At 35.9% G+C, this 24,714-nt stretch overlaps 1 protein-coding gene across 1 annotated transcript in view; it reads right to left on the reverse strand.

Annotated features, from left to right (window-relative positions):
• LOC148946363 (ras-related protein Rab-23-like) overlaps positions 1 to 22,834 on the reverse strand; it is a 173,936-nt gene extending 151,102 nt beyond the window's left edge. The window contains exon 1 of the mRNA XM_089098404.1: positions 22,745 to 22,834. The gene's annotated coding sequence lies outside the window, so the exon portion shown is untranslated. The remainder of the gene's footprint in view (positions 1 to 22,744) is intronic.
• Positions 22,835 to 24,714: the final 1,880 nt, after the last annotated feature.

The following is a 24,714-nucleotide window of genomic DNA, read 5'->3' on the forward strand; positions in this document are numbered from 1 at the left end:
AAACGTAGTTTTTTTCAAATAATTTCTGTTATAGCGACGGCACTCAAGAAGTTAAGTTAGGTTAATCTTAATGAAATAAACCAAAATATGATGAAAATATTGCTTTAGAAACAGTGGGGCTATATATTGGCACATTAGGGGGGGGGGGGTAAATTTGACCGGTGATGATTGCAATATTGGGGTATTTAAAACTCTTATAAAAATTATTATTTAACAATTGTTCTATGGATGTTATAGGGAGGGCTTGAGTCCTTGTTATTGCATAGAAACCGTAGTTGTAAAACTGGTAAATCCTGAAATAAAAATCTGATTGCAAAAATAACCACATTTTTTGAATTGAGAGACTCAAATTAGTCAGAAAAGAGATCTTAAACTCGGTCATCGTTCATTCTCCAAATTCGCGTTTTTTTCTTCGCGCGGAATAACGCAAAGCTGTGAAGAAGCGAGGAGAGACATTTGAATTTGTGACTTAGTCGATTCTTCATATTTTCCATAACATGTTCAGCAGTTTCTATGTGATTACGATGAAAAATATAAAGTCATAAAGCGAAAATTACTTAGAATTGGATGGAGCGTAGTGATGAAAATGGTGATAACTCAGTAAACAGGAGTTGGAAGAAAAAAGTAAGCATATTTTTGGGATCAAAAGATACAAATTAGTCTCAAAGGAGCCTCGAATCTGAAACATTTTCCACTCCAAAAGTCAGCTATTTTTTCCCACGCGGAAAAACGCAAAACGACACGATGATCGCGTCGAAAAATGTGTTTCTGACCCCGGTCAGATTTTCCATATTTTTCTGCACATGTCTGCCTAATTTTATGCTTTTACCATAAAATGCACAAACCTGACACTTATGTGTCTTAATTAGCGGGGAAGCATCTTAATACAGGTTGCAAGTCCTTGCTTCGGCGTTTATATTTTCAGTGTTTGCGACTTATGCGCTAAAAATATATTTTAAAGTTGAATATTGGTTAAATATAATTTGGAAAACAGTTCATATATAAATGGAAAACTAAAAAAAAGTTGTTATTGAAATTTTACATGTGGAAATGTAATTTAAAATCTATGGGTCGATTGAAATAGTTTAATAATAAATTATTATAAATACTTTTAAAGTTTCAATGATTTTCATAACTAAGGTTAATGTTAAAAAATTAACAATTTTTAAATAGACCCAATATTGAGATTCTACAAATGCTGGTCTCTCTGTTTTGTGGCTTCGGTAAAATGCCCAGGATATCAACCTTCAAAAGGAGTTTACCAGACAAAGTAAATTTCCTGAAATCTAGTTCAAAGTCATGATTCGTCAGTATTTACTTGGCACCTAACGATTATACAACGGTGATGCCAAACACAGTACAATTGAACTATTTTGATACGTTTTACCTCTACTTGTACAATCCCACTAATTGTACTACATTTTACAAAATTCTAGTACAATTCAGCATTTTTTGATGTTTGAGTTCTTTCATCTATAAATCATTTTATTCACCTTCACCATTATCCCCATAGTCAAGAAAAGAGACGAATCCACAGTCTCCATTTTCCTTTTTTCACGAACAGACACTTCCAGCTTCCAAAGGTCGGAAAAAAACATCTCTGTGTTTCGTCTTTCCGATTGAAAATGAAAAGCTAACAATAAAGCTATAATGACACTTTGGATTTGTGATGGTCGGGAATCCAGTGGAATCAAAACAAAAGCCAAGCGCTCAACCAGGGTGAGTTGTCTTAGTTTGAAAATTTATATATATATATATATATATATATATATATATATATATATATATATATATATATATATATATATATATATATATATATATATATATATATATATATATATATATATATATATATATATATATATATATATATATATATATATATATATATATATATATATATATATATATATATATATATATATATATATATATATATATATATGACTTGCTCAAGTGCTCGGTGTCGCATGTCTTCTAACCGCGTGTCTTTGCTCTTCATTTTTATTTTTGACTTGCTCGAATGCTCGGTCTCGCTTGTCTTCTAACTGTGTGTGTCTTTGCTCTTCATTTTTATTTTTGACACGCCACCACTTTTCTTAATTGCGTGTGTCTTTGCTCTTCAATTTAATTTTTAATGCTCTCTAATTGTCGTTTTCGCATATCTTCTAACCGCCCGTGTCTTTGCTCTTCATTTTTGACACGTTTTTTGGATTTTGATTACTTCAAACAGTTTAGCTATGGCCTTTGCTTTAGCTGTCCGTATTGGTGCTGTGGCACTTAATGGTCCAGATTGTCGAATTTCAGATCTTATCAAGTTTCATATTTTCCCGTTTTATCTTCAAATTAATTTTTTTTTTTGTAATCACTCTGGTTCCAATCGAAGAAGATGTTGTTCAATCATGGGATGGGAAGCATTGATGTCAATTGGGGGGGGGGTAGGGAATTGTTTAGCTTTTTTATCCCCACCGTGTCAATAGCTTTTGAAATACCGATTGTAATGGATTTTCATAGAAAAGTGTTGTTTGTTAGGTAGTTTAGTTTAAAAAACTAGATTTTTATCTATTCCTAGATTCAAAAAAAACCTTCATTTAAGAAAAAGTATATTTTGCCCCCCCCCCCTTCAATTTTCGTTGGTTGACCAGATTGGTTGTACGAAGTCACGAGAAAGACTTAACAGGAATTCAGACTTCATGAAGGGGTAGATTAAATAGTGAAGATAATACGCCACCTTTTGGAGAAAACTAGAATATTCTAGATTTATTAAGAATCCAAAGGTAATATGAAGCAAACCATTCGATTTAAGCTGTAGAGTTTAAAGGGTAAGCTATTTATCCAAGTCAGACAATTAACGCCTAACGTGCCTTCTGAAACACCGGAGCCAAAGTCTGGTTTGGGTTTAAAAATGAAAGTATATTAACAATCATAGTAAAACTTAACCACTTTATATGTAAATTTATTTAGTTAGTTATATTAATTAATAAATTAATCAAATAGGCAAGAACGTATCCAAGATTTTTTTTTTTGGGGGGGGGTGAATTTTTTTTAAAAAAAGCATCAAAAATTTGTTTATATTCGTTTTTGTTATGTTTTTACGAGTCAGACAACATTTTTTTTTAGGGGGGGGGGTTCAAACCCTTAACCCCCTTGTTACAGTCATGTAAATAGCTTAAATTAATTAAATCTCTTTATTTGTAAATTTCTAGAGTTTATTAAATAGATAATTCCTTCCAGCCCTAATTCTTTGTTGTTGTAAAGTCAAGTTTTTCAAATAACTTTTTTGAAAATTTTTGTTAAAAGGTAACAAAAATATTTGCGGAATCTTTTTTTAGGTCCCTTTTTTATCTCAGTTCACTAAAAATTTGCTCTGATTTTCACCCCTAAATTCTCAGGAGAACTAACTTTGTCCTTGTAATTATTGAAGGTGTTGTATCTTTCTGAAAATTTGCTAAATTTATATCTTAAACTATCCTACGTATTGTAACTTTCCTTAAAATGTTGAATCTTATTATTGATTATTTGAAAAAAAACTACGTTTTCTAAAGAGTTAAAGAGGCTGAGTCACAAGTTCGAACCTTAAAACTTACAGGGATTAGAAGGTACAGTTGGGGGGCTGCCGCCCCCAAACCCCCCGCTTTCGCAGCCTTTAAATAAAAAAAAATTTTTTTTAACTGAAAGTAAGGAGCGACATTAAAATTTAAAACGAACAGAAATTATTCCGTATATGAAAGGGGCTGTGCCCTCCTCAACGCCTCGCTCTTTACGTCGTTTTAATGTCGCTCCTTACTTTCAGTTTAAAATTTTTTTTTATTTAAAGGCTGCGAAAGCTGGGGGTTTGGGGGGCGGCAGCCCCCCAACTGTACCTTCTAATCCCTGTACGTTTTAAGGTTCGAACTTGTGACTCAGCCTCTTTAACTCTTTAGAAAACGTAGTTTTTTTCAAATAATACAAATGAAGAGAGTCTACAATACACTACTTTTTCAACAACCTTAGAAATTACAGGAAGGAGAGAAATAGGTCTATAGTTTGAAATTAGAGATGAATCACCTTTTTTAAACAAAGGTACAACATTAGCAACCTTAAATAAATGAGGAAAAACACCAGAAAAAAGAGAGAGGTTAGCTATGTGTAAGATGGGGTTAGAATCAAACTGACCAATTCTTTTAAGAACATTACAGCTCAAACCAAAACCATCAACTGAACGGCTACTTGAAAGCTGAGAAATAATGTTAGAAATTTCGGTATCACTGCATGGAAAAAGGAAAAATGACTTTTCTGCTAAGGGAAAACTACTTACTCTGCTGTAGGGTGGATTAGTAAATGAAGGACGTGAGGTGAAATACGATTTGACGGCGCTTGCTGAAGAATTTTTGTCCACGAAAGATCCATCAGCTTTTCTTTCGCGACAAGGGGGGGGGACTGTTTGAGTTTATTGCGGGAAAGAGCTTCATTAACTACAGTCCAAACCTTTCGCAAATTCTCCTTACACTCATCAATTCGACAAGAAAAAATAGAGTTTTTGGCTGCACATACTGAAGAAAAAAGCACATTTTTATAAAGTTTATGCTTCAAAAGATCATCCTGTGTCTTGCTTTTACATGCAGTCTTGAACAGAGACGCTTTCATATGCTTAGCATTGATCAGACCTCTAGACATCCATGGACATTTGGGTATGGAATTCATTGGCCTCTTTCTAACAGGAAAATGCTTATCCAACAGAGCTCCCATACGACACAAAAATAAATTCGTTGCACAATCAACATCATTAGCTTCAAGAACACTAGACCAACCATTACTCTGAAGACTATGTATTAAATTAGAAATTTCTTTATCTGTGGAAGTTCTAAAAGAAGACTCACCCTGCTCATCCACAACAATCTCAGTTTGAGGCACAAAAAGTGAAACATAAATAGGGAAGTGATCAGAAAGATCAGTGAAAACAAGACCAGAAGTAAACTTCAAATTAGAAGAATGAGAAATGAAAATATTGTCTATTAAAGTGGCAGAATTTCTAGTAGGGTCAACACGAGAAGGAAAAAAAAAATTGAAGGAAGTAGACCAGCAGAAGAAAGCACATCAAAGAGATGGTCACATTCATCACTTGATCCACTATTTAACATATTACAATTGAAATCTCCCAAAACACAAATACGTTTTTTAGAGAAAGACCCCACACAAGAAAGTTGTTCAAGCAAATCACAGAACAAATGTGTTGGAAAAGGAGGGGGCTTATAAAACAAACAAACAGTGTCACATGCAAACTGGCTTTTCAGATCAATAACAAGAGAATAAACTGTCCTACTATTTGACACTACTGATGTAAACAAGGATTCAAGGTCAGACCTTCTTCTAAACTCAATATCAGACTATATAAATAAAGAAATACCTCCTGAGCACTTTATTACCATTCTAGGGTTATAGATAGCAAAATAACCATGAATATCATAGGCTGTAAAATTCTTACCATCAGATCACAATGTTTCTATTAAACCTGTTACATCAAAAGGGAAAGAATTATCAGACCACAAACGCAATTGCAGACAATCCCACTTATCTGTTATCCCACGCACATTCAAACAAAATACATTAAAGCTACTATTTAAAGACAGTGAGGGTATAATTTTATCACAATAATCAATGGTAGTGTGATAATTACATCTATAATTAACCATAGATTCAAGGAGACGGTCAAGCGTGTGAGTCTCTTGTTTACCAGCCCTAATTGGTTGATCAAATATAACTGAATTAAGAATAGAAGAATTCAAAAGAAAAGAGAATTCATCCATAATTATCACACACAATAAATATACACATAGGAATATAAGTGGGATGGCACAAATTATCCAAAGTATTGGACCAAAGCATAATGTGACACCAGTTGCTATTACATGAGCTGCAAGTGTGCTGGACTGACAAAAAAATAATAGAAGTTAGGCTACATGAAGGTGAGAGGATCACAAAAACCATATAGAGATATCAGTAGAATGAAAGTAGAATCAAAGTATTGGCCCAATTTATAATGTGGGACCAGAAAATTATGTAAGCTGTAAGTATGCTGACATGAAAAAAAAAAAAATATAATAGTAGTCAGCCTACCTGAAGGTGATAGGATCACAGACAAATATAAATGAATATCAATGGAATGACACATATTATTCCAAATATTAGCCCAAAGTATGCTATGGGTAGTAAGAAATTATGAGAGCTGCATATATACTGACATGACAAAAATATGATAGAATTTAGGGTACACAAGGGTGATAGCATAAAAAATAAGATAAAGAAATATCAATGAGACGGCATATATTATTCAAAATATTGACCAAAAATATAATATGGGACCAGTCAAAATTATGCAAGTTGCATGTGTGTTGACATGAGAAAAATATGATAGAACTTAGGCTACAGGAAGGCGGTAGGATCACCAACCCAGATAAGGAAATAATAGTGGCATGGCACATATTCATCAAAATATTGGCCCCAGGTATAATGTGGAACCAGTCAAGATTATATGAGCTGCAAAAAATTCCCGGAGCGGAGACTGTTTTTCGTGGAACCCTATCAATATGGAGCCCTAAAAATAGTTTTTGAACCATATATCATATACTTTTGAACCACGTACCATAATAGTAAAAAAGTATGGTACTTTCCCATTATATGGGCACTTCGGCTATAGACAGTCGAATGAATGCAGTGATGGAGACTCGTAAAGTGGGTAATTGTTATCTAAATTGATTGAAGAGCGTGGTTTCTCATTGAATTTACAATATTTAAACTATTGTTTTTTCGGGCTTAGGGGGGGGGGACGATACCTAGGTTAGGTCACGTATTTAATATATGCTATGCTTTATCCCCCCCCCCTAATGTGCAAATATATAGCCCAAATTTGTTTATAAACTATTATATATTCATCCTATTTTATTTTATTTCATTAGCATTAACCAAACTTGACTTTTTAGAAGTGCCCATATAATGGAAAAAGTACCAAAAGTATATACGCTTAGAGAGGAGTATTCGGCCCCTATTCCTCTATTAGTTAGCTCATGTTTGTTATCATTCAACCCAAAACACCTAACAGTTTTCAAATAAATCACCTATTTTTAGTACTTTTTTTCAAAACATTCTTTCACCCTTTGTATTCCCCCCTTTCCCTGAAATCAATTGCTGTACAAGAGCCCGACTGTAGGCCTAAATATTATACAGTTTCCAGTACCTTAGTTATTACCAATCGTGAATAGTTAATTGCTAAAGTAAATCTATCGTTGTGAGCTCTGATATTTCAATGTTGGGTATGATGGAAGTAGGCCTAACTCGTAGTCTCGAGTGGTTTCCTGCATTCAACATATTTAGGTAGCCTACTCCTTTATGGCATGACTCGCGGCGTCATTAATGACTTGATTATATGAGAGTATTCGCAGTAGATACCAGCTGTATCGGAAGTTAGCCAACTGAATAGACACAAATTATTTGGAGACAACACTGTTGCCAGGAGACAACACTATTTTGTGTATATATATACCAGCTGTGTCGGTACTCAGCCAACGGAATAGACACATTTTATTTGGAGGCAACACTGTTACCTGGAGATAGCACTGTTATCTGGAGGTTGTTACCAGCTGTGACGGTAGTTAGCCAACAGAATAGACACAAATTATCTGGAGGCAACACTGTTACCTGGACATAACACTGTTACCTGGAGATAGTTACCAGCTGTGACGGTAGTTAACCAACAGGATAGTCACAAATTATCTGGAAACAACACCGTTACCAGGAGACAAAACTTTTATCTGCAGGTAGTTACCAGCTGTGACGGTAGTTAGCCAACTGAATAGACACAAATTATTTTGAGACAACAATGTTGCCAGGAGACAACACTGTTTTGTGTAGATAGATACCAGCTCTGTCGGTACTCAGCCAACGGAATAGACAAAATTTAATCTGGAGACAACACTGTAACCTGGAGACATCACTGGTATCTGGAGATAGTTATTATCTGTGTCGATAGTTAACCAACGGAATAGACACAAATTATCTGGATACAACACTGTTATCTGGATATAGTTACCATCTGTGTCGATAGTAAGTTAACGGAATAGACACAAATTATCTGGGGACAACACTGTTAACTGGAGACAACATTGTTATCTGGAGATAGTTACCAGCTGTGACGGCAGTTAACCAACAGAATAGTTACAAATTATCTGGAAACAATACCATTACCAGGAGACAAAATTTTATCTGGAGATAGTTACCATCTGTGTTGACAGTTAGACAGTGGAATAGAAAGAAATTATCTGGAGACAATACTGTTTCCAGGAGACAACACTGTTATCTGGAAATAGTTACCACCTTTGTCAGTAGTTAGGCAAAGGAATACACACAAATTATCTAGAAACAACACTGTTATCTGGAGACAGCACTGTCATCTGGAGATAGGTAAAAAATAAAAAAAAAGTATCAAAAATTAGTTTACATGGATTATTTTTAACGTTTTTACGGGCCAGACAAAAATTTCAGGTGGGGCTTCAAACCCGGTACCACCCCCCCCCCCCCTGGATGTTGCCTTGATATGTACAATTGGATGAATTTAACAGTGGATTAATGGAATTATAATTATAAGTTAAACAATAATTTTATATATGCAGACCTGCAGAAGTGATAATGTACTGTGTCTTATTTAAGAAAACGGGCACCATTTTCGGGAGGTATAAGCTCATAGTACCAAAAAGGGAGCAATTATAAAGAAATACACGAAATTATAAGAGGAACCGTGAAACCCCAAAATTTTAGATGAGTTTGAGCCCGTAGGCCCTAACCCCTGTGTGCAAGCACGCACAACAAAAATGAAAAAGGCATTAATCCATCACTGAGATAAAGAAATACTAAAAAGACGTACATGGCTTCCGACTTAAAATAAATATGAACTCTCACACGAAAATTCTCTTTCACAGCCCTTATAATTATGGCGTATCTTTAATATTGTATGGAAGTGTTTAGACGACTTTAGTTCTTTTTATGTTTTTTTTTTTGTTTTCTATAGGCCTATTTTTACTTGTTTTTTCTTTCGTTTGTGAATTGAAGGCAAAAATATTTTGTCGTATTGAAGTTTTAGCTAGTTTCCAAAAAAATATACCATAAAAGGGTCAAGGTACATAAATTTCTCAAGCTCAAACCATATTGAACAAGAAAAACTAGTTTCTTATAATTCCATGACAAAAAGTGTGCTTTAGTTTGATTTGTTCAATGCTCTGAGGTAGCCAAGGCCGTACCCAGGATTTTTCTCAGAGGGGGTTTTAATCAAAAAAATTCCGGGCGGGGGGGGACACAAAAAAAACAAAAAATACATACAAAATTTGTTTATATCCATTTTTGTTACGGTCTTAAGAGTCAGACAAACATTTCGGGGTTTGACCATCCCTCTGGGTATGGCCTTGGAGGTAGCCTATATTCCTAAGCCAATCATATTGTTCTTTAAGCCTATGTCACAAAGGGAGAGATCTGGAGATAGAAATAACTCAGCCTTTTTTAAAACCTGACAACGTACCAGGAGGGAAAGCAAAATTCCACCCGACTGGTCGTTTTTAGCACCCGACGTTATGTGGAATTTTTAGCAAGTACAAAGAACGCAAAGTCACAAGACTTGTGAGTCACAAGACTTTCAATAAGTAATCCTTCTATTTCTCTGTACTCAAACTTATCTATTACCCAATACCAATGCAGAAAACAACTTTCATCAGACACATACGTACTTTTATTCGGCCGGGAGGGAGGGTGTGGCAAAGACAAAAAGCACTTTTTTATTTGAATACGAGATGCCTTGTAATTCGATAAGTTTTCGAGATTCCCGGGGGCAGTCTGATAGGCCCTATGTACGTCCTTTGCATTATCCCCTCACTCTTTGTCGATCATTACAATATTCCGTAATCTTTTTTTCTATTTTGACATTGAAGTGCTAATTCAGCATTGATTCTTGTCATTTTGCAGATCTTTTTTAAAATTAACTTGAGACATAAAAAATGGCCCCAAGGTGCCGAAGAGCACACTTTCGGAAACCCTGACACATGCTGTTTTAATCCAAAAAACTGGCCCAATTTCCATGGTTGGGAAAAGTATTCTATTATATCCGTTAAAATTCACTATATTTTGGTGCAAATGAAGGAGTTTCCTCAATAATGATTATAGATTTTATATAATTAATCACTTAATAATTTCTCACATACTGACACACAAAATAAAGTGAAAGAGCAACATTTTTAAAGGCGGAAGTCACAGCAAGTTGAATAGTGACGTGCCTTTTACAAATTATGTAGAGTGAAAGGCATTCATTCAATTAAAAACTAAGGCATTAAAATGGCTATAATCGGCTAAATATAAAAACTACTATAAACAACTAAAATAAACGCTACTATAAAAACCGCAAGTGAAGCACCTTAGGACAACGTGTAATACTATGAGTTTCTGAAATTCCGTATAACTCCATTTTCTTTACATTCCTCTTATTTTCATATGATCTATTGCTCAAATAATTCTTGTATAATCCCCTCCTCCAGGGGCTTAATTTGCTAAAGGGTAGGGGGGCAAGTATCACCCAGATCCTAGCCCCCCCCCGCCCCCATCTGAAATTAAGCGTCTTGAAGAATCTTGTTAAAGCTAAGACAGGCCTACATAATTCAAGCATCCACAGAAACCGAACAGTTGCTTTTAGTATACCTTTGTCTTTATGGTACTATATGGCTCATTTTCATTTTTCACCGCCATTTTCACTTGACTTGGCAAAGTTGGCTCCATCTTTGCCCCCCCCCCTCTCCAGAGCCGGATCTAAAGCTTTGACGCTTCTAGGCCCAAACGTTTTTGCCGCTTCCTTTCTGCGAGATTTTCGGGAAAACTCGGGGATAGTGGAAGAACAAACAGAACGCAACTGATGAGCCAAAAGTAATCAAAGAGAGAGGTGACACCAAACTTTCAGCTGCCATTCTTGGGAGATTCTTGGGAGACATCTCACAGTTTATAAGTGGAAGAGGAATTTTTGTGTTGCTTTAAAATCATTTTTCTGTGAATAGGGAGCGCGCGGCGGAGTGCACGTGGTACTTTGACGGTAAGTCAATCCAGCTTTTGTTATGAAAAAAAAATCACTCAGTGATAATTTATTGCGCCCCCTGGCATTGTGTGCCCTAGGCCAGACATAGCGGGCTTATTTCCACCACCCGCCCCCCCCCCCCCCCACCTAGGAATTAGACAAGATTAAACTACTACCCTCCTTCTCTCAAGAAAGAATCTACAACCTGAATTAATGCCTCCAAAGGTATTCAATGTCCCTACCCCTTCCCTTATTGAACTATCGGTACTCTTCTATTAAACGGACTCTTTTATATAATGCTAGTTTGGTTAATGCTAATGAAATAAAATAAAATAGGATGAATATATATATTAGTTTAGAAACAAATTTGGGCTATATATTTGCACATTAGGGGGGGGGCAAAGCAAACCATATATTAAATACATAACCTAACCTAGGTATCTCCCCCCCTAAACCCCAAAAAACAACAATACAGTTCTTGCCTTTGTTTATATCCCAGAAGGCATTGTAAACCTGTTTTCATCACGCATCTCATTCTGTTTCTTGACTGGTATGCAGAGCCGTAGATAAAACAGTCCGTTTAATAGAAGAGTACCGAAATATCCAATGCAAGTCTTAATTAAAAAAAAAACAGCCTCGACTTTTCCCAAATTTAAATAACCTCCGTCTGAACCGTAAAACTCAAAGTGATCCCCCTAACCTTATTTTGAATCTAAAACTCAACTGATTATAGTCGCTTCTTCTTTTTACTGTACCGAGGACAGTGAAAAATGAGATCACATTGTACGAAACTGGGTAATGGAAATTTACGCAACCACATATATTTAAAAATTAAAAAAAACAACTGGGAATTCTAATTTTAGTGAAAAGACTTCCATGTGCAGTTATTTAGTTGGTGGTAGTAGCGGGCGCCAAACTTGAAAAGAAGACACGTGAGTGAGAATACGAAAAAAAACTAGAAATGTATGGCGCCAAACAAGTTAAGAAATGTAACTTTCCTTTGGTGTTCCAGTCGTCTTTGGAATCAACGGATTGCTAGTGTTTTAAATTTTATAGGCAAAAGGCTTTTTTTAAACTTAACTAACAAGTTTCGCTTATATTTTCTACGATTAACCGTGGCAACACTGTTGAAAATGCGGTATTGCCCTAAGAATGTCATAGTTTTGAAACAACCAAAAGAAAAATCAGGGAAAATGAATGTTTTCAGGTATGATTAGATCTAATGTGGATTCGGGGGGTAAAACATTTTTTAATTTGTATATCCTTTGCACTTTAATTTAAAACTGTATTATCCTGTCTCAACAGAACATTCCAAGACTGGGGAAAGGGTAGGTGTCAAAAAAGAAAAACACTTCTTCCGGCTAAACATCTCTTTCTAAAGCTTCAATGACATACATACTTGGAGTGCAACTTCCCAAGGACCTTTTCTCCCTTACCCCGGTTTTATTGGTTCATTGCTCAATTAAATATAAATGGACTTGCTTCTATGTCTCCAGCTACATATTTTCACTCTAATAATGAGTTACAACCAAGGCCGTATCCAGGATTTTCGTTCGGGAAGGGGGGAGGGATTACAAAAAACTTTACGAAACACATCAATTTTTTGTGTGTATTTTGATACTTTTTATGAGTCGGACAAAAATTTTTAGGGAAGGGGTTCAAACCCAGTAGCCCCCCTTGTATACGTCCTTGGTGACGACCCTTATTTGGGGATTGATTATCAAGTTCAAAGAGTTAATATTCCTAGCAGGTGTAACTTAGTTGCCAATTGCCGTCAGCTGGGCCCTCCTTTGCCAACTTGAACTAATCAAATGATTTTTAAGTTTGAACATATTTTGCAAGCTTCAAACCAAAAGACAAGTCAGCGTTTCAAAATTATTTGAAGGCCACGAGGTTCGGGCTGATAAAATTATGGATACCACGCAGATTTAGTTAGAAACCTCAATCGAAATTCCATGTTGAAGCTCACCAGCTAAACTATACAGTTTTACCCTTTAATGTTTTTTCGTTGGTTTTTAGCTTCATTTCGCTCCAAAGTCTTCCGTCGTTACTAAGTCGCCAGAAAGACATTCCTAAGTGTTAACCGATGTTTTCAGACTATGTAATATGGCATTAATAATACGCTCCTGTAAAAGCATGTACACATGGAGGGGGTCCCTGAAATCTCCATTTTTCGAATTTCTTAGCACTTCTTAGGCGGTCAACGATTACTTAGCCTACTTGGGTAAATGTATATGTATGTTTCCATATTGTATGTTTTGACTACCCCCCCCCCCGAAAAAATCATGCGCTTTACCAGCTCCCGGTATCAAAGAATCCTTTTTCACACATATAGGATTCTTAGATCCTTCGTCAAAAGGACTCGCTACAAGGATTCGGAAAAGGTCGATTAACTAAGGGTTGGTGGATATCAGTAGGTCAGATTTTCAGGACTTATTTCAAGTCATTTACTGAAAAAAAAATGTTTTCTAAGTGTCATATTGTCAGACGGCTCATAGCAATCCCAAATCCCGAAAAGCTGGCAGAAATCTGAGATTATTAGGTTCAAAGTTGGAAATCCTAACTTATTGCTGGAGATACGTCAAGAAACTAAATAACTCAATGTTCCAGAAGAAAGAAATCATTGCTGTTAAAATGAGGATAGTTTAAAAGTTACATTAAAAAATTGACGGTAAAGTTCTACGAAATCATATTATTGAGTTAGGACAAAAGTGAATACACCATTAAATGCCTTTTTTTATGCTGATTACGAATATAATAAGCATTTCTATCGGAAATGAATTTCAGCCCCCTCCCCTATATAGGCCAATTCAGGGTTTCTGACTTTGCTTTGATTTTCAAATGAGTCCTTTAGCTGAAAGTAATGACAACATGCTGCTTGTCATATAGTAATGACAAAATCATCATAAAATGTTGCTTAAAAAATTATTAGATTATTAGTTTATAAGCGTGGCAAGCTTTTTTCTGGAGAAAGTTAAATTTTTTCTTAAGTTAATTAACTGATAAGAGTGACGAGTAAGTGCAATAATAATCCTAATTATTATAAATGTACCTAATAAATGTACCTAACTATAAATGTACCTAATAATCCTTATAAATGTACGCATTGTTTTGCAATTCCTTCATTAATAGAAAAAATACAACTACGCGCACCTCTCCTTTTATGAAAATTTTGTAAAAGAGGATGTTGAAAACTCAAACCACTGTTCTTATTCTAAAGTTTAATTTTTATTTTATTTTTAACTTAATTTTAATCCAAGTCACTAAACATGGATTTTAGTTCAATCAAACATATTTAGTTTGATCATAAAACTCAAGCTAGACTCATATTCAAATTTCATGCACAGGGAAAGCCACCTGAAAAGTACTAACTACAGGAACCAAGCATCCCAAAAAAAAAATTGTTTGAACAATATGCCATGGAGTCTAAAAGTATTCATTATTCAAGCATTTCAACCAAACAAGTTTCATTTATTGGGTCCAGCCCCATCTGGAAAAATGACAACTTTACGCCATGTTGGCTATTCCAGCCCAAGATCTTAAATGTCGGGAAACATTGCGATACTTCATAGGCCCAAAACCCTTTCCTATTTGGAAACCTGCCTTAGGCATTCGAAAGGCACTGTGTTGCAAAAACATTAATTTTTTAATATAAAAAAAAAAAAAATCAAAATGACTTTGAAATTGTTTGATACACCAAGTTATAAGTTACTGCGATTTGAAATTATAGGTTATACCGAATCATAGCAATCAGGTCTGTATCCAGGATTTTTCCGGGGGTGGGGGAGGTATAAAATATATTTTTTTTTTTGGGGGGGGGGACAAAAAAACACGTTAAAAAAGCATAAAATATTTGTCTGTCTTCATTTTTTTTATGTTTTTGCGGGTCGGACAAACATTTCAGGGGAGGGGACGACCTTGATAGCAGTATATATTATTTCATCGATAATAGTACAGTTTATACAGAGGCGTGAAGCCCTTGAAGCCTGGGGACAATGTTGCCTTAGGCTCTCTTCCCACCAGATGGCATCATAAGATCGTAGCGTTGACAATAAACACAAAGAAACTCAGATTGGAATTAATCACTATAATAATAACAAAATTCCTACTTCATTTTTTATCAGATTCACTTGGAGCTTAACTTCATCCAAGACACCCCCCTCCTATTACCTATATATAGCACCATCCAACATAAACAAAATTACTAGTTTTGTTGTTGTTGTCATTTTTTTTGGGGGGGGGGGGCATTATGAACCAACTGCCAATGGGAGATAACAACAGAAATAATATTTCCTAAAGCCTAAATTTCAGTGAACTTTTGCATGTGTTCTAGGGCTATACCCAGGCAATAATAGGAGGCGTGTATGGGACGCAGTTAAACTGAAAGCGATTCTGAAAATTCGTAAATATAAATTTTATGGACGTAAATTAAGAATTTTTATTATTAAGCATATTATGATTAGCTCAAAATGGGACATAAACGGGTACTGTTCTATTAGCTGCAACCCACGCGATATATTGTATAGGGAAGATGCTAAACAAACTAGTCAAACTGGTTCTTTCAACGGAGAAATCCTATGCCGAGATTGCAAACAGTGGTTTGTACAATATTTAAACATTGGGGTTAAGGAGAAAAAAAAGTACCTAGGTTAGGTATTTAATATATGCTATGCTTACCCATCACTCCCTTAATGTGCAAATATATAGCCGAAATTTGTTTGTAAACTATTATATTTTAATCATATTTTGTTTTATTTCATTAGCATTAACCAAACTTTTCTTTTTGCGTGGGTTACAGCTAATAAAACAGTACCCATAAACACACCAGTTTTCCAACAGAGGAAATAAAAGCTTTAGAGGGGGAGGGGGCTCAAGACCATTAGGACGAGGTATAGGTAATGCAATTGGGGGTTCCAAAAGAATTTAAGATCTAATATGTTTAAAAATGATTTTCAAATCTGGGATTCTGGGTAACATTACGAAGGAATATAGAAACAAGTTACATATTTTAAAGTGAGAATTTCATTGTTTTAATGTTTACTTTATTTTTTGTATATCCTAGGGACAATCAGGGAGGGGGTTGTCAGAAACACGAATATCAAAAAGATCACAAAACAAGAAATATAATAGCACTGCTTGATTATTAAGATGTTTCCTTCTTTGGAGTCCCTCGAACTAGAGTGTCACCAAAGATACTGAGTGACACCACAGCTGAAAAGTTTAGGGAGGTGGATGATGCATAATTATTTTCTCTTCAAGTGTGTGCGCCTTGGTGGATCCAGCCCCCCCCCCCAACCAAGATTTTTCTGGCATCCCCATTCTTTTTTCCCTTTTTTAAAGAATGAATTTGTCAATTTGGTAAATTATTGGCGTCCTTGTCACATTGGGTCCCCCCTCCAAGATTCTGCTCCAGACCGTCCCATTGTGGGCACGACTGCTGTCACACAGTTAATGAGTTTAGGCAGAGACAGTTTTAGGAGAGGGACAGAAGAGGCACTTGCCCCAGGCACAGAAATTTTAAGGTGCAAAATTTCGGTACTTTTGTCTTATACACCACCCTTAAGATCTTGTATGGCGAACATGAGCCAATAACCGGTTTTCATGGTCTTTATACCAGACAATATTAGCTTCGGCTCGGTGGGAAACTACATTGTAACTATATTTTAATTAAATATTTGTTGGTATTTTGGTTAGATTAGGTTACGTATTTAATATAATGCGGTCTGGGCTCCCCTTCCATAATTTTTTGTTGTAGTTTTCATAATTCTGTTGATAAAGTATTATGTTTTCATCATATTTTGTTTTATTTCATTAGCGTTAACTAAACTTCACTTCTCGACAGAACTTGAGTGTGGTGGCTATAAGACACAAGTACCAAAATTTCAAATAAATAATCTATCAGTTATAATCATTTTATAATTTTTTAAATTTTATTTTTATTAAAATAAAGTAGAGGTCGAAGTTAAGGTACTTATTTAGTAACCGGGCAACACACGAGAAGTGAAGTTTGGTTAATGCTAATCAATTAAACAAAGTATGATAAAAACATAATAGTTTAGAAACAAATTTTGGGCTGTATATTTGCACATTAGGGGGGGGGGTAAAGCATAGCATATATTAATTACGTAACCTAACCCAACCTAGGCACCTTTTATTCCCCCTAATCCCCAAAAGACTAAAGTTTAAATATAGTTCTCGGAGTGAGAAACTCTTTGTTCAATCACTTGAAGACTAACCGGCTATTATCCTATCTGATCTTCGCATTATAATTCTCGCGTGTTGCCCGGTAACTGAATAAGTACCAAGGTTAATAAATGAAAATAATTAATAAATTATTAATTAATTAGTAATTTAAAAATAATTGAATAAGGTACTTTTGTATTATACGGCAAACACTCAAGTGCTTCATTTAATTATAACGTGTTTCTGTGACGCTCAATTCAAATGAAATATCACAAAATATGTTGAAAATATAACACTTTAGAAGAAATTCGGCCTATATATTTGCACATTAGGGTGGGGGCGGGGTAAAGCACAGCGGATCTGCATGCAATGTGTTAGGTACAATTATTCTGCATATTATGAAGTAAGAATTGTTTTCTAACTTCAAACTGTCCAAATACTGGTACTGTTCTATTAGCTACAAGATACGCGATATGCGAAGTTTGGTTAATGCTAATGAAATAACTAAACTAACTAATAACTCACCGCAGCACCAAGCCACATGAGGTCAACACAGCTACACACGATCCTCCTCCACCCCTATCGATTCAAAGTCTCTCTTTTTACACCCGCCCAAGAAGGTCCCATTACCTTTAAATCTTCCTTTATGACGTCCTCCCACCCGAGACGAGGACGAACTGCTTTTTGTTTAGCCCTAGACGGGTGGCCGGAACGGACAACCGTCGGCAATCGGTCATTCGTCATCTGCACAACATGACCTAGCTACCTCAACCTTTCTTTCATTATAACCCTAGAGAGTGGTATTGAACCACATTTTTCGTACAGCCTATTGTTTTAAATACGGTCAATCAGCCGGGTACCCAGACCAATCTTAACCAATTTCTCTGGAAAACATCTAGCAAATCCGCTTTTCGGAGCGTCCATGCTTCAGAGCCATATTTGACCACTGTCATCACTGTAGCTTCTAATCACAGTTTATATAATTATTATTTGAAAAAAACTACGTTTTCTAAAGAGTTAAAGAGGCTGAGTTACAAGGTCGAACCTTAAAACGTACAGGAATTAGGAGGCGCAGTTGGGGGTTGCCGCCCCCAAACCCCGCTTTCGCAGCCTTTAAATAAAAAAAAAATTTAAACTGAAAGTAAGGAGCGACATTAAATCTTAAAACGAACAGAAATTATTCCGTATATGAAAGAGGCTGTGCCCTCCTCAACGCCTCGCTCTTTACGCTAAAGTTTGACTTTCTCACAACTCTTTTTTTAAACAATAAAAACTTTAGCGTAAAGAGCGAGGCGTTGAGGAGGGCACAGCCTCTTTCATATACGGAATAATTTCTGTTCGTTTTAAGATTTAATGTCGCTCCTTACTTTCAGTTTCAATTTTTTTTTTATTTAAAGGCTGCGAAAGCGGGAGTTTGGGGGCGGCAGCCCCCCAACTGTGCCTCCTAATCCCTGTACGTTTTAAGGTTCGACCTTGTAACTCAGCCTCTTTAACTCTTTAGAAAACGTAGTTTTTTTCAAATAATTTCTGCACGTTTTTGTACAGTTTATTACTTATTATTGCTTGACTAACTGTTAGCTGATCGTGTCAGGAGTTGAAGTTGGGGGGCTGCCGCCCCCAAAACCCCCGCTCTTGAACATTCTTGTGTTAAGGCTTTTAATTCCTGAATACTCAAATCACGTCGTACAGGGTGCCTCCTAATCCCTGTACGTTTTAAGGTTCGAACTTGTGACTCAGCCTCTTTAACAGCCCCCCCAACTGTGCCTCCTAATCCCTGTACGTTTTAAGGGTTGACCTTGTAACTCAGCCTCTTTAACTCTTTAGAAAACGTAGTTTTTTTTCAAATAATACACATAAACAGGTTAGACATGCTTTGTTATGAAATTTGACGCGCAGATATTTTCATAACAAAGCATGTCTAACCTGTTTATCTGTATTATTTGAAAAAAACTAAGGTGTTTCGTAAATGTAAATTAGGGGGATAATTTTTTCGGTCTGAAAATATCAAAAGGCCCTAACAGGTCGAATTCTTCTTCGAATGAGTCCTCATTCAACCGGATCTGTTGCCAACTGTGGCCTGTAGGCGTGGCTAAGAAAAAAAAAGAAATGATGATGAATTTTAAGTGGCTATATTTGGTTTTTTGAAAACAGGGAAGGAGTGATCGGATTGAGCTGAAATTTCGAGGATAAGCTTCCGAGCCCTAGGAAAGCTTAACCTCTAAATTTCAGCCCAATCGGACAACGTTAAAGGGGGCTGTGGTGGGAGGGTCCAAACTTCCGGCCCAGTTTACCCCATGAAGATAAAGTCGGAGGAGGATGAAATTTTGCAAGTTTCTTAGTTTGAGCTTGGGCTACAAAATGCGATTACCGCCGTCTCTCTGCGACCTCTAGGACCTGAAATCACTTAACATTGTGGTGGGTCGCCTCTCTATAGAGGCACAAGTGTGCCTTCTTGATCCAGTAAGTTTATCGCAGATCATTTCTGGTCTTCATTCTCGGTGCGAACAAAAAGCTCCTCCCACTTATTTCTGCATTAGCGGGTTAGTGTGTTTTCGTCAATCAATGAGAAATGGTTACGAAGTGCATTATTCGTAATTGCAAAAGCAGGAAAAAACTTGCTGTGCCAGCAAAGTGGTTTGCAAGTGTCCCATCTTACAGGTATGACTTAACTTATATACAAATTATTACTTATTCTACTATTTACATCCAGTGGAATCAATTGATCCGCCTCTGTATGATTTTATAAAAAAGGGGTGGGGGGTTGATGAAATTTGTGAAAGCAAGGATTTTTTTCTTCTTCTAATAAATGATAGAGTAGGTGTGATGATTTCAGGGGTGGATCCAGGATTTTTTTAGGGGGCGGGAGACAAAATAGGTTTATACAATAAAATTAAGTTAGGAGCAAGTTTAATTAATGCAAACTTGCGTTAATTAGGTAAATTACGCTACTTTAGACTACTATAGGGGGACACCCCTCGCCCCCCTCCTCTGGATCCGCCACTAGATGGTTTATCATTTTTTTTTCACGTCGTGATGTTTATTTTCTACGATATTTACCTTTCCTGAACTTTAAACAATAAACACCTCTGTTTGAAAATCTTTGCACTTTGTGAATTTAGATAGCGATAAGGATTCCTGATTGAGCCCAATTTTAGGACTTGGATTCTAATTATTGGTTGCTGCGGTAAAAGTTTTCATAATATCCCTATCCAAGAAAATACCAAACGTCTGTTAAGAAGTGTTTTTCGTAAAATTCTTAGGAAACTTTCAGAAAATTTTATTTCTACTGATCTTAAGTTTAATATGGCCTTTACTTTTCTTTAAAAAAAACTTTCTTTTTCGTAAAGTTTTCGTAGTGTATATATATATATATATATATATATATATATATATATATATATATATATATATATATATATATATATATATATATATATATATATCGCGCGTACAAATAGCTCCTCTCATTTGATCTGCCGTTAGCGGTCCAATTACCCTGGAACACGTATTTTGGCAGAAACTTTCTCAAAATGCCTTTGAAACCAACTTGAGACTTCGAAACCTATTTTTCATTCCTAAAAACATCTAATAATAACATTACACTACTAACTACCGATTTTCATGTATGTATTGGAATAAATTAATTTAAAATTAGTTTCTTCAAAATTAGTGTTCCAGCGTTGAAACCAAGTTTCGCGTCCAAGAGAAATCTGACTTGTCTACCCGTGAAAAGGTCTGATGCCGCTTATGTTTATATCTGCAAAAACGTTCTCTGGAGCGCTCGCACCCCGGTCCGGGTTTTTATAATGGGTGAGATAGGGAATGATCATACTGCTAATTCTATAAACTGTGCTTCTAATATTCTAATCTTGGTTTGCACACTTATCTTCCTATTCTTCCAGACCTTTTTTAACTGTGAAAAAACACCCTGAGCCTTGGCTATTCTACTTTTAAAATCTTCCCTGCTCCCACCATCTTTACTAATAATACTACCAAGGTAAGTGAAGCTGACCACCTGATGAATGTTTTCATTACCCAATGTCACCTTTTCATCTTCACTTATTCCTAGCCTTAGTGACTTAGTCTTACTAATATTAATTTTCAAACCAATTCTAGCACCCTGAACTCGCAAAACCTCTAAAACTTCATTCATTTTGCTCACACTTTCATTTAGGATGTTTAAATCATCAGCATAATCCAAGTCTAGGAGACTTTTTCCTCCCCACTTGATTCCGTGGTCTCCCATTGCCTTTCCGTGCTCCTTAAGACAAAGTCCATCAAAATAATCCATATAAAGGGGGATAAAACTCCTGATTTAATATAAACCCAGCTGCTAAACTCACTTCCTACCCTAACAGCAGCAGTGTTATTCTTGTACATAGCACTAATCACTTTAATGTATTTGTCTGGTATACCATTCAAAGATAAGACCTTCACTAAAGCTCTTCTAACAGCTGAATCAAACGCTTCCTTATAATCTATAAAACTGAGGACCAATGGTGTTTGAACACTCAGGCACTTCTTAATTATTAGCCAAAGAGTGAAAATTTGGTCGACACATCCTCTACCTTTTCTAAAACCGCACTGCTCTTCTCTTAAAACTTTGTCTACGGCATCTCTCAGTCTAAAAAGTATCATATTACTAATAAATTACTAATGAAATAAAGACAAATATTATGAACATATAATGGTTTAGAAACAAATTTCGGCTGTATATTTGCACATTAGGGGGTGGGGGTAAAGCAAATATTAAGTACGTAACCTAACCTAGGTACCTTTTCCCTCCTTAACTCCAGAAAACTGAAGTTTAAATATTGTAAACGCAGTGAGAAACCACTGTTTGCAATCCAATTCACCGTTGAAAGAACCCGTTTGACTAGTTTCTCTTATCATTTACCTCGGGTGTCTACCAAAATACTTTACCCCCCCCCACCTAATGTGCAAATATATAGCCCAGGTTATACATTGCCCGGTAAATATATAGGTGGCGCAATGACTTAGCTAGGATGAAAGTGAAAACTTCATTTGATGCCTTTTTTTATGCTCTTTCATAATTCAAGAATCGCTTCTGGGGCTAGTTGCATCTTGAGCCCATGTAGAAGTACCTTAAATAATATTAATTAAAATAATTAACTAACTTAGATAATAAATAAGAAAATAATTTGTTAATTAAATAATAGATTGAAAATAATCTTGTTAATAAATGAAAATTTTGTGGGAGAGGGCGCCCATGAGGGGGCGCTCGCCCCCCTTCCCTCCGGCTGAATGATACTGCCTTATTTTACATTTTTGTTCTGAGATTTCTATTATATAGCATTAAAAGTGCCAATTAGACGAGGTATGCCCCCCTTGGAATTCAGCTTATGGGCGCCCATGGGGGGGAGCACTAATTAAAATTTTGCCCCGGGTGCAAGGGAGGCCAGAACCACCACTGAGATTAGGGCTATAGACGAATTAAGCAATTTAATGTGACTGTGCTACCTGCTTTGGAATGATTTATCACTCTTAGAGTGCCTTCAATTTTACTCCTTATTTATATGTATATACTGGCAGAGTCCAGCAATAGTCAGATCTAAGAATTAACTAAATGACTGAAGAAGAGATACAGGTGCAAAGATGCTACCCGGGCGAAGACCACCCTTGGGGCAGCGCAAATTTAAGAGCCTATCTAACGAGTTAGGCGGTGTTCTTCATCAAGAGATTACTGATTACTGATTGCTATGTCCAGATAATATAGTTATTAAGGGTTCATTTACATCTTGGTAAAAGAGTTTCAAAAAGTGTTTTTATCTCGTATTTCTTAGTTATAAGGTACCCGGGTAGTGGTCATCATGAAGGGTAGCTAGAAATTCACTAACAAATTTCTGTTATGATGGTCAAAACACGCCTCTGAATTGAGCTGAAGTAAGTTAGGCTGTAATTAACATTGATACCTAATTTTTCTAAAGATATCTAATTGATACCTAACTTTGGGATTTAATTTTATTAATTAAGGTTTTGTTGTTGCTTTTATTTTTAGTACGTTCTGTCACTGCTCCATTTAAATTAAACTCATACTCGTTTGTAAATGGAAAAGCAGTGTGGCCTAAGAAATTAAATACCTTAAAAAGGCCCTAGACCAGTGGTTCCCAACCAATTTTGGGCCATACCTAGATACAAGGCCGTACCCAGAACGGGGGGTTTGAACCCCTCCCCCCTCTCCAAAATGTTTGTCTAACTCGTAAAAACGTAACAAAAATGAATATAAACTAATTTTGTATGCGTTGTTTTTAGTTTTTTTTCTGTACCCCCCCCCCCCCTCCGAATTTTTTTTTAGTAAAACCCCATCCGAAAAAAAAAATCCTTGGTACGGCCTAGCCTAGATATTTCTAAAATCCTGATGTCCCTCTCGTAAAATATAAACTTTATTATTCAAAATTTCACGTTTATTCACCTCAAGGATGCTAAAACGGCCATTAACTTGGTATATGTTTTGGGTCGTCCTTTAGGCATATTTTATCTTAGTGAAAAATATTGTTAAATTTTTCTGTTGAAAATTTCTCTGTTGAATCGTTAAATCTGAGATAACCAGTTTATAACTGTCTGTATTCAGAGACAATTAGCTTCGGCTCAAGGGAAAACTACGTTGTAGATATATTTTAATTAAACATTTAATATATGAAGTTGGTATTTCGGCTAGGTTAGGTATTGAATATAATGCGCTATGGGGGGCCTGCTTACCAACATTGTTGTTGTAGTTTCCATAATTTTGTTATTCAAGTCTTAAATATCCATTATATTTGAGCATATTTCATTATGATTAACCTAACTTCACTTCTTGAGTGTGTTCTGGATAATACGCAAGTGCCTATTTTTTCTACATTGAAGCTCTAAAGTATAGTCAGCCGAAGAGTGCACGTCCTGCCCATGTCCCAGCAAAATATTACCTTGCCCTACCAGTGGGGCCTGCACTCCACGTTGGGAATCACGGCCCTAAAAGTATAATCAATTTTATCAAACTTTGTCTCCAATTGATTGACTCAAGCATGATTGACCGTCTAAAACCCTTTATAGCTATTGAGTCAAGCGCTGACAGCGATTGATAGAAAGATGGAATGATTCAAGCGGTTAACAAGGCTGCTTGCCTGTCTTTATCAATCTTTATAAAGCATTTAGTCAGCGTCAGTCACTCGTTGGCAACCATCAGTGTTGCCACCGTTGGTGATTTATCACCAATTTTGGTGATTTGTTTTTTCATTTGGTTATTTTTTGGTGATCTGGTGATTTTTTGGTGATTTTACCTAAAATTTGGGTATGATTTCAAATCATAAGATTTGGTGATTTTACTATGTCTGCGTTCCAGCTTATGAATACAATGAGGAAAATTCCGACGGAGATGCTATTCAACAGACTTGATTGTCAGTGGATAGCGAATTTACTGCACATCAAAACAACCGATCAGAGGAGATGAC

Source organism: Artemia sp. Qi Xiang Cuo, chromosome 12 (assembly GCF_049724085.1).
Source record: "Artemia sp. Qi Xiang Cuo chromosome 12, ASM4972408v1, whole genome shotgun sequence".
NCBI classification, from domain to species: Eukaryota; Metazoa; Arthropoda; class Branchiopoda; order Anostraca; family Artemiidae; genus Artemia; species Artemia sp. Qi Xiang Cuo.